The sequence below is a fragment of the Carcharodon carcharias genome, chromosome 12, assembly GCF_017639515.1.
Source record: "Carcharodon carcharias isolate sCarCar2 chromosome 12, sCarCar2.pri, whole genome shotgun sequence".
NCBI lineage: Eukaryota > Metazoa > Chordata > Chondrichthyes > Lamniformes > Lamnidae > Carcharodon > Carcharodon carcharias.
The window spans coordinates 1,572,161-1,588,942 of record NC_054478.1 but is presented as its reverse complement, the minus strand read 5'-3'; positions in this window follow the sequence as shown (position 1 = coordinate 1,588,942).

Genomic DNA, 16,782 nt, shown 5'->3' with positions numbered 1-16,782 from the left:
TGACACTGAGACACACACTCTGACCGTACAGCAGCTGACACTGAGACACACACAGAGACCATAAAGGAGCTGACACTGAGACACACACACACACGCACCATACAGGAGCAGACACTGAGACACACACACAGACCATACAGCAGCAGACACTGAGACACACACACGGACCGTACAGGAGCTGGCACTGAGACACACACATGGACCGTACAGGAGCTGACACTGAGACACACACACAGACTGTACAGGAGCTGACACTGAGACACACACACCGACTGTAAAGGAGCTGACACTGAGTCACACACACTGACCACACAGGAGCTGACACTGAGACACACACACAGACCATACAGGAGCTGACACTGAGACACACACACGGACCATACAGGAGCTGACACTGAGACGCACACACAGACCGTACAGGAGCTGACACTGAGAAACACACATAGACCGAACAGGAGCTGACACTGAAACACACACCCAGACCGTACAGGAACTGACACTGAGACACACACAAAGACTGTACAGGAGCTGACACTGAGGCACACACTCATGGACCGTACACGAGCTGACACTGAGACACACACACACGGACCGTACACGAGCTGACACTCAGACACACATGGACCGGACAGGAGCTGACACTGAGTCACACACTCAGAAAGTACAGGAGCTGACACTGAGATGCACACACAGGGAGTACAGGAGATGACACAGAGATACACACACACACGGACCATACAGGAGCTGACAATGAGACACACAAACGGACAGTACAGGAGCTGACACAGAGACACACACACGAAACGTACAAGTGCTGACACTGAGATGCACAAATGGACCGTACAGGAGCTGACACTGAGACACGCAAATGGACAGTACAGGAGCTGACACTGAGACACACACACAGACTGTACAGGAGCTGACACTGAGACACACACACAGAACGTACAGGAGCTGACACTGAGACACACACAGACCGTACAGGAGCTGACACTGAGACACACACACACACGTACTGTACAGGAGCTGACACTGAGACACACACACAGACTGTACAGCAGCTGACACTGAGACACACACAGAGACCATAAAGGAGCTGACACTGAGACACACACACGGACCGTACAGGAGCTGACACTGAAACACACACATTGACCGTACAGGAGCTGACACTGAGAAACTCACATAGATCGAAAGGGAGCTGACACTGAGACACACACAGACCGTACAGGAACTGACACTGAGACCCACGCAAAGACTGTACAGGAGCTGACACTGCGGCACACACACACATGGACCGTACACGAACTGACACTGAGACACACACACACGGACCGTACAGGAGCTGACGCTGAAACACACACACAGACTGTACAGGAGCTGACACTGAGACACACACACAGACTGTAAAGGAGCTGACACTGAGTCACACACACTGACCACACAGGAGCTAACACTGAGACACACACACAGACCATACAGGAGCTGACACTGAGACACACACACGGACCATACAGGAGCTGACACTGAGACGCACACACAGACCGTACAGGAGCTGACAATGAGAAACACACATAGACTGAACAGGAGCTGACACTGAAACACACACCCAGACTGTACAGGAACTGACACTGAGACACACACAATGACTGTACAGGAGTTGACACTGAGGCACACACACATGGACCGTACAGGAGCTGACACTGAGACACACACACACGGACAGTACACCAGCTGACACTCAGACACACATGGACCGGACAGGAGCTGACACTGAGTCACACACTCAGAAAGTACAGGAGCTGACACTGAGACGCACACACAGAGAGTACAGGAGCTGACACAGAGACACACACACACGGACCATACAAGAGCAGACACTGAGATACACACATCGACCGTACAGGAGCTGACACTGAAACACTCACATGGACCGTACAGGAGCTGAGACTGAGACACACACACACAGATTCTACAGGAGCTGACACTGAGATACACACACATGGTCCGTACAGGAGCTGTCACTGAGACACATACACATGGACCGTACAGGAGCTGACACTGAGACAAACACACACGGACCGTACAGGAGCTGACACTGAGATACACACACGGACCATACAGGAGCTGACACTGAGACACACACACACGGACCATACAGGATCTGACACTGAGACACACACACGGACCATACAGGAGCTGAAAATGAGACACACAAACGGACAGTACAGGAGCTGACACTGAGACACACACACGGAACATACAAGTGCTGACACTGAGATGCACAAATGGACCGTACAGGAGCTGACACTGAGACACACACACAGACTGTACAGGAGCTGACACTGAGACACACAGAACATACAGGAGCTGACAGTGTGACACACACGGACCGTAGAGGGGCTGACACTGAGACACACACACGGACCGTACAGGAGCTGACACTGAGACACACACACAGACTGTACAGGAGCTGACATTGAGACACACACACTGACCGTACAGCAGCTGACACTGAGACACACACAGAGACCATAAAGGAGCTGACACTGAGACACACACATTGACCGTACAGGAGCTGACACTGAAACACACACATTGACCGTACAGGAGCTGACACTGAGACACACACACAGAACATACAGGAGCTGACACTGCGGCACACACACACATGGACTGTACACGAGCTGACACTGAGACACACACACATGGACCGTACAGGAGCTCACACTGAAACACACACACGGACCGTACAGGAGCTGACACTGAGACACACACACAGACTGTACAGGAGCTGACATTGAGACACACACACTGACCGTACAGCAGCTGACACTGAGACACACACAGAGACCATAAAGGAGCTGACACTGAGACACACACATTGACCGTACAGGAGCTGACACTGAAACACACACATTGACCGTACAGGAGCTGACACTGAGACACACACACAGAACATACAGGAGCTGACACTGCGGCACACACACACATGGACTGTACACGAGCTGACACTGAGACACACACACATGGACCGTACAGGAGCTCACAATGAAACACACACACTGACCGTACAGGAGCTGACACTGAGACACACACATAGACCAAACAGGAGCTGACACTGAGACACACACACGGACCATACAGGAGCTGACACTGAGACGCACACACAGACCGTACAGGAGCTGACAATGAGAAACACACATAGACTGAACAGGAGCTGACACTGAAACACACACCCAGACTGTACAGGAACTGACACTGAGACACACACAATGACTGTACAGGAGTTGACACTGAGGCACACACACATGGACCGTACAGGAGCTGACACTGAGACACACACACACGGACAGTACACCAGCTGACACTCAGACACACATGGACCGGACAGGAGCTGACACTGAGTCACACACTCAGAAAGTACAGGAGCTGACACTGAGACGCACACACAGAGAGTACAGGAGCTGACACAGAGACACACACACACGGACCATACAAGAGCAGACACTGAGACACACACATCGACCGTACAGGAGCTGACACTGAAACACTCACATGGACCGTACAGGAGCTGAGACTGAGACACACACACACAGATTCTACAGGAGCTGACACTGAGATACACACACATGGTCCGTACAGGAGCTGTCACTGAGACACATACACATGGACCGTACAGGAGCTGACACTGAGACAAACACACACGGACCGTACAGGAGCTGACACTGAGATACACACACGGACCATACAGGAGCTGACACTGAGACACACACACACGGACCATACAGGATCTGACACTGAGACACACACACGGACCATACAGGAGCTGACAATGAGACACACAAACGGACAGTACAGGAGCTGACACTGAGACACACACACGGAACATACAAGTGCTGACACTGAGATGCACAAATGGACCGTACAGGAGCTGACACTGAGACACACACACAGACTGTACAGGAGCTGACACTGAGACACACAGAACATACAGGAGCTGACAGTGTGACACACACGGACCGTAGAGGGGCTGACACTGAGACACACACACGGACCGTACAGGAGCTGACACTGAGACACACACACAGACTGTACAGGAGCTGACATTGAGACACACACACTGACCATACAGCAGCTGACACTGAGACACACACAGAGACCATAAAGGAGCTGACACTGAGACACACACATTGACCGTACAGGAGCTGACACTGAAACACACACATTGACCGTACAGGAGCTGACACTGAGACACACACACAGAACATACAGGAGCTGACACTGCGGCACACACACACATGGACTGTACACGAGCTGACACTGAGACACACACACATGGACCGTACAGGAGCTCACACTGAAACACACACACGGACCGTACAGGAGCTGACACTGAGACACACACACAGACTGTACAGGAGCTGACATTGAGACACACACACTGACCGTACAGCAGCTGACACTGAGACACACACAGAGACCATAAAGGAGCTGACACTGAGACACACACATTGACCGTACAGGAGCTGACACTGAAACACACACATTGACCGTAGAGGAGCTGACACTGAGACACACACACAGAACATACAGGAGCTGACACTGCGGCACACACACACATGGACTGTACACGAGCTGACACTGAGACACACACACATGGACCGTACAGGAGCTCACACTGAAACACACACACTGACCGTACAGGAGCTGACACTGAGACACACACATAGACCAAACAGGAGCTGACACTGAGACACACACACAGACCGTACAGGAACTGATACTGAGACATACACACAGCATGTACAATAGCCTGCACTGAGGCACACACACATGGACCGTACAGGAGCTGACAATCAGACACACACACACGGACCGTACAGGAGCTGACACTGAAACACACACACTGACTGTACAGGAGTTAACACTGAGACACACATGGACCGTACAGGAGCTGACACTGAGACACACATACAGACAGTACAGGAGATGACACTGAGACACACACACAGACTGTATAGGAGCTGACACTGAGACACACACAGAGAACGTACAGGAGCTGACACTGAGACACACACGGACTGTACAGGAGCTGAAACTGAGACACACACACGGACCATACAGGAGCTGACAATGAGACACACAAACGGACCATACAGGAGCTGTCACTGAGACACATACACATGGACCGCACCGGAGCTGACACTGAGACAAACACACACGGACCGTACAGGAGCTGACACTGAGATACACACACGGACCATACAGGAGCTGACACTGAGACAACCACACACGGACCATATAGGATCTGACACTGAGATACACACATGGACCATACAGGAGCTGACACTGAGACACACAAACAGACTGTATAGGAGCTGACACTGAGACACACACACAGAACATACAGGAGCTGACACTGAGACACACACGGACCGTACAGGAGCTGACACTGAGACACACACACAGAACGTACAGGAGCTGACGTTTAGACACACACACAAGGACCGTTCAGGAGCTGACACTGAGATGCACACACAGAGAGTACAGGAGCTGACACTAAGACACACACACACACACACCATACAGGAGCAGACACTGAGACACACACACAGACCATACAGCAGCAGACACTGAGACGCACACACGGACCGTACAGGAGCTGGCACTGAGACACACACATGGACCATACAGGAGCTGACACTGAGACACACACACACAGACTGTACAGGAGCTGACACTGAGACACACACACAGACTGTAAAGGAGCTGACACTGAGTCACACACACTGACCGCACAGGAGCTGACACTGAGACACACACACAGACCATACAGGAGCTGACACTGAGACACACACACGGACCATACAGGAGCTGACACTGAGACGCACACACAGACCGTACAGGAGCTGACACTGAGAAACACACATAGACCGAACAGGAGCTGACACTGAAACACACACCCAGACCGTACAGGAACTGACACTGAGACACACACAAAGACTGTACAGGAGCTGACACTGAGGCACACACACATGGACCGTACACGAGCTGACACTGAGACACACACACACGGACCGTACACGAGCTGACACTGAGTCACACACTCAGAAAGTACCGGAGCTGACACTGAGATGCACACACAGAGAGTACAGGAGCTGACACAGAGACACACACACACGGACCATACAGGAGCTGACACTGAGACACACAAATGGACAGTACAGGAGCTGACACTGAGACACACACACAGACTGTACAGGAGCTGACACTGAGACACACACACAGAACGTACAGGAGCTGACACTGAGACACACACGGACCGTACAGGAGCTGACACTGAGACACACACACACGGACTGTACAGGAGCTGACACTGAGACACACACACAGACTGTACAGGAGATGACACTGAGACACACACTCTGACCGTACAGCAGCTGACACTGAGACACACACAGAGACCATAAAGGAGCTGACACTGAGACACACACACACACGCACCATACAGGAGCAGACACTGAGACACACACACAGACCATACAGCAGCAGACACTGAGACACACACACGGACCGTACAGGAGCTGGCACTGAGACACACACATGGACCGTACAGGAGCTGACACTGAGACACACACACACAGACTGTACAGGAGCTGACACTGAGACACACACACAGACTGTAAAGGAGCTGACACTGAGTAACACACACTGACCACACAGGAGCTGACACTGAGACACACACACAGACCATACAGGAGCTGACACTGAGACACACACACGGACCATACAGGAGCTGACACTGAGACGCACACACAGACCGTACAGGAGCTGACACTGAGAAACACACATAGACCGAACAGGAGATGACACTGAAACACACACTCATGGACCTTACACGAGCTGACACTGAGACACACACACACGGACCGTACACGAGCTGACACTCAGACACACATGGACCGGACAGGAGCTGACACTGAGTCACACACTCAGAAAGTACAGGAGCTGACACTGAGATGCACACACAGAGAGTACAGGAGATGACACAGAGACACACACACACGGACCATACAGGAGCTGACAATGAGACACACAAACGGACAGTACAGGAGCTGACACAGAGACACACACACGAAACGTACAAGTGCTGACACTGAGATGCACAAATGGACCGTACAGGAGCTGACACTGAGACACGCAAATGGACAGTACAGGAGCTGAAACTGAGACACACAGAAAGACTGTACAGGAGCTGACACTGAGACACACACAAAGAGACCGTACAGGAGCTGACAATGACACACGCACACGTACCGTACAGGAGCTGACACTGAGACACACACACGGACTGTACAAGAGCTGACACTGAGACACACACACGGAGTGTACAGGAGTTGACATTGAGACACACACACAGACTGTACAGGAGCTGACACTGAGACACACACACTGACCGTACAGGAGCTGACACTGAGACAAACACCAAGGGTCCGTACAGTAGCTGACAATGACACACGCACATGGACCGTACAGGAGCTGAAACTGAGACACACACACGGACTATACAAGAGCTGAAACTGAGACACACACACGGACCGTACAGGAGCTGACACTGAGATGCACACATGGACCATACAGGAGCTGAAACTGAGACACACAAAGGGACAGTACAGGAGCTGACACTGAGGCACACACATGGACCATACAGGAGCTGACACTGAGACGCACACACGGACAGTAGAGGAGCTGACCCTGAGACACACACACACAGATCGAACAGGAGTTGACACTGAGATACACACACACACCGTGCAGGAGCTGACACTGAGACACACACACACAAACCATACAGGAGCTGACACTGAGACTCACACTTATACCCACGGACCATACAGGAGCTTACACTGAGATACAGACACGGACCGTGGAAGAGGTGACACTGAGAAACACACATGGACCATTCAGGTGCTGACACTGAGATGCACACACGGACCATACAGGAGCTGACACTGAGACACACAGACAGACCGTACAGGAGCTGACACTGAGACACACACACAAGGACAGTACACGGGCTGACACTGAAACACACACACAGACTGTACAGGAGGTGAAACAGAGACACACACACAGATTGTACAGGAGCTGACACTGAGACACCCATGGACCGTACAGGAGCTGACACTGAGACACACACACAGAACGCACAGGAGCTGACACTGAGACACAAACACACAGACTGTACAGGAGCTGACACTGGGACACACATTGGGACTGTACAGGAGCTGGCACTGAGACACACACGGACCATACAGGAGCTGACACTGAGACACACGCTCGGGCAGTATCGGAGGTGAAACAGAGACACATACACGGATGCACAGGAGCTGACACTGAGACACAAACACAGACTGTACAGGAGCTGACACTGAGACACACACACACAGACCGTACAGGAGTTGACACCGAGACACACACACACACCGTACAGGAGCTGACACTGAGACACACAAACAGACAGTACAGGAGATGACACTGAGACACACACACAAACTGTATAGGAGCTGACACTGAGAAACACACAGAGAACGTACAGGAGCTGACACTGAGACACACACGGACTGTACAGGAGCTGAAACTGAGACACACACACGGACCATACAGGAGCTGACAATGAGACACACAAACGGACCATACAGGAGCTGTCACTGAGACACATACACATGGACTGTACAGGAGCTGACACTGAGACAAACACACACGGACCGTACAGGAGCTGACACTGAGATACACACACGGACCATACAGGAGCTGACACTGAGATAACCACACACGGACCATACAGGATCTGACACTGAGACACACACACGCACCATACAGGAGCAGACACTGAGACACACACACAGACCATACAGCAGCAGACACTGAGACGCACACACGGACCGTACAGGAGCTGGCACTGAGACACACACATGGACCGTACAGGAGCGGACACTGAGACACACACACACAGACTGTACAGGAGCTGACACTGAGACACACACACAGACTGTAAAGGAGCTGACACTGGGACACACTCACTGACCGCACAGGAGCTGACACTGAGACACACACACAGACCATACAGGAGCTGACACTGAGACACACACACGGACCATACAGGAGCTGACACTGAGACGCACACACAGACCGTACAGGAGCTGACACTGAGAAACACACATAGACTGAACAGGAGCTGACACTGAAACACACACCCAGACCGTACAGGAACTGACACTGAGACACACACAAAGACTGTACAGGAGCTGACACTGAGGCACACACTCATGGACCGTACACGAGCTGACACTGAGACACACACACACGGACCGTACACGAGCTGACACTCAGACACACATGGACCGGACAGGAGCTGACACTGAGTCACACACTCAGAAAGTACAGGAGCTGACACTGAGATGCACACACAGATAGTACAGGAGATGACACAGAGACACACACACACGGACCATACAGGAGCAGACAATGAGACACACAAACGGACAGTACAGGAGCTGACACAGAGACACACACACGAAACGTACAAGTGCTAACACTGAGATGCACAAATGGACCGTACAGGAGCTGACACTGAGACACGCAAATGGACAGTACAGGAGCTGACACTGAGACACACACACAGACTGTACAGGAGCTGACACTGAGACACACACACAGAACGTACAGGAGCTGACACTGAGACACACACAGACCGTACAGGAGCTGACACTGAGACACACACACACGTACTGTACAGGAGCTGACACTGAGACACACACACAGACTGTACAGCAGCTGACACTGAGACACACACAGAGACCATAAAGGAGCTGACACTGAGACACACACACGGACCGTACAGGAGCTGACACTGAAACACACACATTGACCGTACAGGAGCTGACACTGCGGCACACACACACATGGACCGTACACGAACTGACACTGAGACACACACACACGGACCGTACAGGAGCTGACGCTGAAACACACACACAGACTGTACAGGAGCTGACACTGAGACACCCACACGGACCATACAAGAGTTAAACTGAGACACACAGAAAGACTGTACAGGAGCTGACACTGAGACACACACAAAGAGACCGTACAGGAGCTGACAATGACACACGCACACGTACCGTACAGGAGCTGACACTGAGACACACACACGGACTGTACAAGAGCTGACACTGAGACACACACACGGAGTGTACAGGAGTTGACATTGAGACACACACACAGACTGTACAGGAGCTGACACTGAGACACACACACTGACCGTACAGGAGCTGACACTGAGACAAACACCAAGGGTCCGTACAGTAGCTGACAATGACACACGCACATGGACTGTACAGGAGCTGAAACTGAGACACACACACGGACTATACAAGAGCTGACACTGAGACACACACACGGACCGTACAGGAGCTGACACTGAGATGCACACATGGACCATACAGGAGCTGAAACTGAGACACACAAAGGGACAGTACAGGAGCTGACACTGAGGCACACACATGGACCATACAGGAGCTGACACTGAGACGCACACACGGACAGTAGAGGAGCTGACCCTGAGACACACACACACAGATCGAACAGGAGTTGACACTGAGATACACACACACACCGTGCAGGAGCTGACACTGAGACACACACACACAAACCATACAGGAGCTGACACTGAGACTCACACTTATACCCACGGACCATACAGGAGCTTACACTGAGATACAGACACGGACCGTGGAAGAGCTGACACTGAGAAACACATATGGACCATTCAGGTGCTGACACTGAGATGCACACACGGACCATACAGGAGCTGACACTGAGACACACAGACAGACCGTACAGGAGCTGACACTGAGACACACACACAAGGACAGTACACGGGCTGACACTGAAACACACACACAGACTGTACAGGAGGTGAAACAGAGACACACACACAGACTGTACAGGAGCTGACACTGAGACACCCATGGACCGTACAGGAGCTGACACTGAGACACACACACAGAACGCACAGGAGCTGACACTGAGACACAAACACACAGACTGTACAGGAGCTGACACTGGGACACACATTGGGACTGTACAGGAGCTGGCACTGAGACACACACGGACCATACAGGAGCTGACACTGAGACACACGCTCGGGGAGTATAGGAGGTGAAACAGAGACACATACACGGATGCAAGGAGCTGACACTGAGACACAAACACAGACTGTACAGGAGCTGACACTGAGACACACACACACAGACCGTACAGGAGTTGACACCGAGACACACACACACACCGTACAGGAGCTGACACTGAGACACACAAACAGACAGTACAGGAGATGACACTGAGACACACACACAAACTGTATAGGAGCTGACACTGAGACACACACAGAGAACGTACAGGAGCTGACACTGAGACACACACGGACTGTACAGGAGCTGAAACTGAGACACACACACGGACCATACAGGAGCTGACAATGAGACACACAAACGGACCATACAGTAGCTGTCACTGAGAGACATACACATGGACTGTACAGGAGCTGACACTGAGACAAACACACACGGACCGTACAGGAGCTGACACTGAGATACACACACGGACCATACAGGAGCTGACACTGAGACAACCACACACGGACCATACAGGATCTGACACTGAGACATACACACGCACCATACAGGAGCAGACACTGAGACACACACACAGACCATACAGCAGCAGACACTGAGACGCACACACGGACCATACAGGAGCTGGCACTGAGACACACACATGGACCGTACAGGAGCGGACACTGAGACACACACACACAGACTGTACAGGAGCTGACACTGAGACACACACACAGACTGTAAAGGAGCTGACACTGGGACACACTCACTGACCGCACAGGAGCTGACACTGAGACACACACACAGACCATACAGGAGCTGACACTGAGACACACACACGGACCATACAGGAGCTGACACTGAGACGCACACACAGACCGTACAGGAGCTGACACTGAGAAACACACATAGACTGAACAGGAGCTGACACTGAAACACACACCCAGACCGTACAGGAACTGACACTGAGACACACACAAAGACTGTACAGGAGCTGACACTGAGGCACACACACATGGACCGTACACGAGCTGACACTGAGACACACACACACGGACCGTACACGAGCTGACACTGAGACACACATGGACCGGACAGGAGCTGACACTGAGTCACTGACTCAGAAAGTACAGGAGCTGACACTGAGATGCACACACAGAGAGTACAGGAGCTGACACAGAGACACACACACACGGACCATACAGGAGCTGACAATGAGACACACAAACGGACAGTACAGGAGCTGACACAGAGACACACACAAGGAACGTACAAGTGCTGACACTGAGATGCACAAATGGACCGTACAGGAGCTGACACTGAGACACACAAATGGACAGTACAGGAGCTGACACTGAGACACACACACAGACTGTACAGGAGCTGACACTGAGACACACACACAGACTGTACAGGAGCTGACACTGAGACACACACAGACCGCACAGGAGCTGACACTGAGACACACACACACGGAGTGTACAGGAGCTGACACTGAGACACACACACAGACTGTACAGGAGCTGACACTGAGACACACACACTGACCGTACAGCAGCTGACACTGAGACACACACAGAGACCATAAAGGAGCTGACACTGAGACACACACACTGACCATACAGGAGCTGACACTGAGAAACTCACATGGATCGAAAGGGAGCTGACACTGAGACACACACACAGACCGTACAGGAACTGACACTGAGACACACACAAAGACTGTACAGGAGCTGACACTGCGGCACACACACACATGGACCGTACACGAACTGACACTGAGACACATACACACGGACCGTACAGGAGCTGACACTGAAACACACACACAGACTGTACAGGAGCTGACACTGAGACACCCACACGGACCATACAAGAGTTAAACTGAGACACACAGAAAGACTGTACAGGAGCTGACACTGAGACACACACAAAGAGACCGTACAGGAGCTGACAATGACACACGCACACGTTCCGTACAGGAGCTGACACTGAGACACACACACGGACTGTACAAGAGCTGACACTGAGACACACACACGGAGTGTACAGGAGTTGACATTGAGACACACACACAAACTGTACAGGAGCTGACACTGAGACACACACACTGACCGTACAGGAGCTGACACTGAGACAAACACCAAGGGTCCGTACAGTAGCTGACAATGACACACGCACATGGACTGTACAGGAGCTGAAACTGAGACACACACACGGACTATACAAGAGCTGACACTGAGATGCACACATGGACCATACAGGAGCTGAAACTGAGACACACAAAGGGACAGTACAGGAGCTGACACTGAGGCACACACACGGACCGTACAGGAGCTGACACTGAAACACACACATTGACCGTACAGGAGCTGACACTGAGAAACTCACATAGATCGAAAGGGAGCTGACACTGAGACACACACAGACCGTACAGGAACTGACACTGAGACCCACGCAAAGACTGTACAGGAGCTGACACTGCGGCACACACACACATGGACCGTACACGAACTGACACTGAGACACACACACACGGACCGTACAGGAGCTGACGCTGAAACACACACACAGACTGTACAGGAGCTGACACTGAGACACCCACACGGACCATACAAGAGTTAAACTGAGACACACAGAAAGACTGTACAGGAGCTGACACTGAGACACACACAAAGAGACCGTACAGGAGCTGACAATGACACACGCACACGTACCGTACAGGAGCTGACACTGAGACACATACACGGACTGTACAAGAGCTGACACTGAGACACACACACGGAGTGTACAGGAGTTGACATTGAGACACACACACAGACTGTACAGGAGCTGACACTGAGACACACACACTGACCGTACAGGAGCTGACACTGAGACAAACACCAAGGGTCCGTACAGTAGCTGACAATGACACACGCACATGGACCGTACAGGAGCTGAAACTGAGACACACACACGGACTATACAAGAGCTGACACTGAGACACACACACGGACCGTACAGGAGCTGACAAAGAGATGCACACATGGACCATACAGGAGCTGAAACTGAGACACACAAAGGGACAGTACAGGAGCTGACACTGAGGCACACACATGGACCATACAGGAGCTGACACTGAGACGCACACACGGACAGTAGAGGAGCTGACCCTGAGACACACACACACAGATCGAACAGGAGTTGACACTGAGATACACACACACACCGTACAGGAGCTGACACTGAGACACACACACACGGACCGTGCAGGAGCTGACACTGAGACACACACGGACTGCACAGGAGCTGACACTGAGACACACACACACAAACCATACAGGAGCTGACACTGAGACTCACATTCATACCCACGGACCATACAGGAGCTTACACTGAGATACAGACACGGACCGTGGAAGAGCTGACACTGAGAAACACACATGGACCATACAGGTGCTGACACTGAGATGCACACACGGACCATACAGGAGCTGACACTGAGACACACAGACGGACCGTACAGGAGCTGACACTGAGACACACACACAAGGACAGTGCACGGGCTGACACTGAAACACACACACAGACTGTACAGGAGCTGAAACAGAGACACACACACAGACTGTACAGGAGCTGACACTGAGACACCCATGGACCGTACAGGAGCTGACACTGAGACACACTCACAGAACGCACAGGAGCTGACACTGAGACACAAACACACAGACTGTACAGCAGCTGACACTGGGACACACATTGGGACTGTACAGGAGCTGACACTGAAACACACACGGACCATACAGGAGCTGACACTGAGACACACACTCAGGCAGTATAGGAGGAGAAACTGAGACACATACACGGATGCACAGGAGCTGACACTGAGACACAAACACAGACTGTACAGGAGCTGACACTGAGACACACACACACAGACCGTACAGGAGTTGACACCGAGACACACACACACACCGTACAGGAGCTGACACTGAGACACACAAACAGACAGTACAGGAGCTGACACTGAGACACACACGGACTGTACAGGAGCTGAAACTGAGACACACACACGGACCATACAGGAGCTGACAATGAGACACACAAACGGACCATACAGGAGCTGTCACTGAGACACATACACATGGACCGTACAGGAGCAGACACTGAGACAAACACACACGGACCGTACAGGAGCTGACACTGAGATACACACATGGACCATACAGGAGCTGACACTGAGACAACCACACACGGACCATACAGGATCTGACACTGAGACACACACACGGACCATACAGGAGCTGACACTGAGATACACACACGGACCATACAGGAGCTGACACTGAGACAACCACACACGGACCATACAGGATCTGACACTGAGATACACACACGGACCATACAGGAGCTGACACTGAGACAATCAAACAGACTGTATAGGAGCTGACACTGAGACACACACACAGACCGTACAGGAGCTGACACTGAGACACACACGGACCGTACAGGAGCTGACACTGAGACACACACACAGAACGTACAGGAGCTGACGCTTAGACACACACACAAGGACCGTTCAGGAGCTGACACTGAGATGCACACACAGAGAGTACAGGAGCTGACACTAAGACACACACACACGCACCATACAGGAGCAGACACTGAGACACACACACAGACCATACAGCAGCAGACACTGAGACGCAAACACGGACCGTACAGGAGCTGGCACTGAGACACACACATGGACCGTACAGGAGCGGACACTGAGACACACACACACAGACTGTACAGGAGCTGACACTGAGACACACACACAGACTGTAAAGGAGCTGACACTGGGACACAGACACTGACCGCACAGGAGCTGACACTGAGACACACACACAGACCATACAGGAGCTGACACTGAGACACACACACAGACCATAAATGAGCTGACACTGAGATACACACGGACCATACAGGATCTGACACTGAGACACACACACGCACCATACAGGAGCAGACACTGAGACACACACACAGACCATACAGCAGCAGACACAGACGCACACACGGACCGTACAGGAGCTGGCACTGAGACACACACATGGACCGTACAGGAGCGGACACTGAGACACACACACACAGACTGTACAGGAGCTGACACTGGGACACACACACAGACTGTAAAGGAGCTGACACTGGGACACACTCACTGACCGCACAGGAGCTGACACTGAGACACACACACAGACCATACAGGAGCTGACACTGAGACACACACACGGACCATACAGGAGCTGACACATTTGACGCACACACAGACCATACAGGAGTTGACACTGAGAAACACACATAGACTGAACAGGAGCTGACACTGAAACACACACCCAGACCGTACAGGAACTGACACTGAGACACACACAAAGACTGTACAGGAGCTGACACTGAGGCACACACACATGGACCGTACACGAGCTGACACTGAGACACACACACACGGACCGTACACGAGCTGACACTGAGACACACATGGACCGGACAGGAGCTGACACTGAGTCACTGACTCAGAAAGTACAGGAGCTGACACTGAGATGCACACACAGAGAGTACAGGAGCTGACACAGAG